Source organism: Neophocaena asiaeorientalis, unplaced genomic scaffold (genome assembly GCF_003031525.2).
Source record: "Neophocaena asiaeorientalis asiaeorientalis breed wild unplaced genomic scaffold, Neophocaena_asiaeorientalis_V1.1 scaffold250, whole genome shotgun sequence".
In the NCBI taxonomy this organism is placed as follows: domain Eukaryota; kingdom Metazoa; phylum Chordata; class Mammalia; order Artiodactyla; family Phocoenidae; genus Neophocaena; species Neophocaena asiaeorientalis.
The window spans coordinates 1,089,723-1,093,126 of NW_020172476.1; positions in this window are offsets into that span (position 1 = coordinate 1,089,723).

Here is a 3,404-nt window from a genome sequence, read left to right on the forward strand (position 1 = left end):
ATCCATTATTTTGTCACTAGAAATTTGATCTTGAATGAGTTATCTTATATTACTGTCCACAATATGACTGTAAAATGAATAAAACAAGTTTTATGATTACCATTTTACAGATAAGAATATTTCTTTAAACCTAAATACGTTGAACAATTTTGTCATCATAGCCCCAGCTTTTTTTCTGTTTTTGAATCCTTACAGCTTTGTGACAGGCAAACAGTATGCATTTGAGAAAGATTTGTTGAATTAAATTAAATTTTGGTACAAAAAGTAATTTATCTGATAGAGTGATAGATCTTTGAATCCAACTTTATTTTTATCATTGATGAATTATAAATTCTCTACAACAAGGAAACAGGCCAAAACAAATTTGATAAAGATTGCTGCTTGAACAATAAAAAAATGTATATTTGTTGAAACTATATATGTGACTTACAAGGTAATATAAAACTTCCTCATATATAACACAATCATTATGAGATAGGTGCTACTCCTATCCACATTGTATAGATGAGAAAATTAAAAGACTGAGAAGTTGAATAACTCGTTCCAGGTCATGCAACCTGTAGATGGCAAAGCAAGGGCTCTAATCCAGGGTAGTCAGTCTCCTTGTATTACATCTCCAATGTCCCCCAGTGCTCTTGCATTGCGTTTATCTCGATGTTGATGTGATAAGATTGTTCCTGAATGCAGTTCCAATGACTATAAAGAACTCAATAGAGGATTTTATCATCATTTTTCTATTTTCGCACTTGTGCAATTTGCAATTTTCCTGGGTAATGCTTTTCTGAAATTGAGAAGCATCCTGGCTAACTGTGGCAGTTTCTGCATTAGAGAGATAAAGGATAATTTAGATAAGTAGCTAACAATTTGTATTTATCTTAAGGAAAATTATAGCAATGATCTTAATGCAGTTTCTGTCACCTCACTGCTCAGAGACCCCTTGCTCACATATAGTCTTTGCCGAAAAAAAAAAGAAAAAAAGAAAAGAGAAGAAAATGAGTCACAGCAAAAGCAAACACAAAACCATGAAAATCTCTCCCTTTTATTGCCATTTCTTCATTCCCCATTTAAATGATTTGATCTCTTCTTGCTATAGCTGAGTGACTCACAAAAGCTGATAGGGATTTACTTGACCAACAAAAATGTTTCCAATGTTATTCACAAGTGACAAAAATGTTCTCCAAATGAAATGATCAAAGAGGGAATAATGTTTTTATGTTACCAAAGGATGAAGCTATTTTCTTCAGCTAAACTACACATTCATTTTATGTCAATTGAGAAAAAAACAAAAATCTCCTGATCTTTATCAAATTACTCTGTAATTCGTTTTAGACATTTTTTGATTGACACAATATGAAACACGGGATAAGTTTTGAAATATAGTAAGAACTTCAGATCAGAATCTGAAGACATTTAATACTGAAGAAGAGATTGGGAAATAACAATATCAGGCAAATTAGACTCGTACAAACAAATGAGAAATTAGATTTCTCAGCCGGACAATAAAGAAAGGCACAAGGTTTTGAGATCCCATTGGCAACACCTGAAGTTTACTGACAGAGAATGTTATATAAAGACATGGTTATTCAGATATCCATGAAAAAAAATAATAAGAAATGTCACCGATCTTTTCATCTTCATTTAAATACACTAAAAATGTGACAGTATATATGTATAACTGAATCACCTTTCTGTACATGTAAAACTACCACAATATTGTATAAATTAACTATATTTCAATTTAAAAAGTTACAGTAATAATGGAACATAAACTGTTTCAGGTGATCATCTACATTAAAAAGCTCTTATGTTAGAGATAAGATAATTAGAGCTGAAGTAACTTTTCCAAAGTTATATCATGAACTGGCCACATCATTAATGGTGATCCAATTTAACTTTTTATTTTTGTAAAAAGATAGCTTGAGAGAGGCACTCTAATGGAATAGAAACTTAAGTCTGGACCTCCAAGTGAAATCTTTCAATCATTCTGATTGCCTGCTGTCACAAGCTGATCACCTATTGTCACAGTCTTCAACACACACTTAGAGGAGATTTGAATTCTGCAAATTACTCTTAGGGAAGAGACTGTGCTTTAGGGAAGTGTACTGGACACTGTAAAATGTGAAGCAAGCTACACTTAAATAGAATCTAGTCTGTTAAGTCTCAAAGTGTGGTCCCTGGAAAAGGAGCATCGGCATCACCTGAGAGCTAGTTAGAAATGTAGACTGTTGAGTTCTAATCTAGACCTTGTGAACAAATAGTCCAGGGATGGGACCCTGCATGAAGTGTTGTATAAAACCCTCCAGTTGGTTCTGGCATACAACAAGGTTTGAAAACCACTGATCAAGGGGGAAAAACCACTCTATGGAAGATAAAAGGCATGGATTGCAATCTTAATTGTACCATTCAGTAGCAGTGCTACCTTCAGTAATTTACTTAACTGTCCTAAGAGTCATTTATCTCATTTCTAAAATACATCACCTATTTTGAGGGTTCATGTGAGGTCAGAATGAAATAAAGGATAGAGAAATACTCAGAAAAACTGTCAAGCTCTAAACCAGTGGTTCTCAGCTCTGGGTGATTTTACCCTCCAGAGAACATTTTGTAATATCTGCTTATGTTTGATAGTCACAGCTGGTGGAGGAGGTTGCTACTGACCCCTGGTGGGTAGGACGCAGGGATGCTACTAAGCACCTACAATGAACATGACAGCTCCCACAGCAAAATTCCATCGGTCCAAATGTCAATTGTCATAAGGTTCAGAAACCCTGCACTAACCCAGGTTATATATTAAAATGATACTTTTATTATTAAATTTGTCATCACTTCTGCCTCTTTCTCCTTATTTTTCTCCAATTTGTAAATAACCACACAGATACTAACCATACTAATATGTATTTCTAAAAAATATATAATGCCCATAAAAGGTACAGGTAAAACGTTTTCTTCTGTTTTTAATCGTTGGAAGTGGTTGGTAGATGATTAAAAATAGTTTCTTTCATAACATGTTTAAAACATACATTTTCCTCCTGTGGAAAGGAGATTAAAGCAATATGAAGAACTTGCTTCAGTTCAGCTCACTGAGCAAAGTTGTCCCTTCACTCTGCTTATAATAAATCACTGGCCCAAGCAGGCCCAGTGAAAACTAAAATAGGAGGCAGCCTCATTGTCACTTTTTCCTATAGCTTCATATCATTAGCTGTTTCGCCACAAATTTAAGTATTATTCAATTCACTATGTATTAGAGACATACAAGGTGGATTAAAGTGGTAAAGGAGAGAAATATCTTATCAGGGTCCTTGTAGGTTAGATGAAAAGAGTAACTTATTTTTCCATCCCCATCCTTTTCAACCCACACTTGGATGACAAACCCCATATGGTGACTGCAGTAGAAATGGATCATCTAA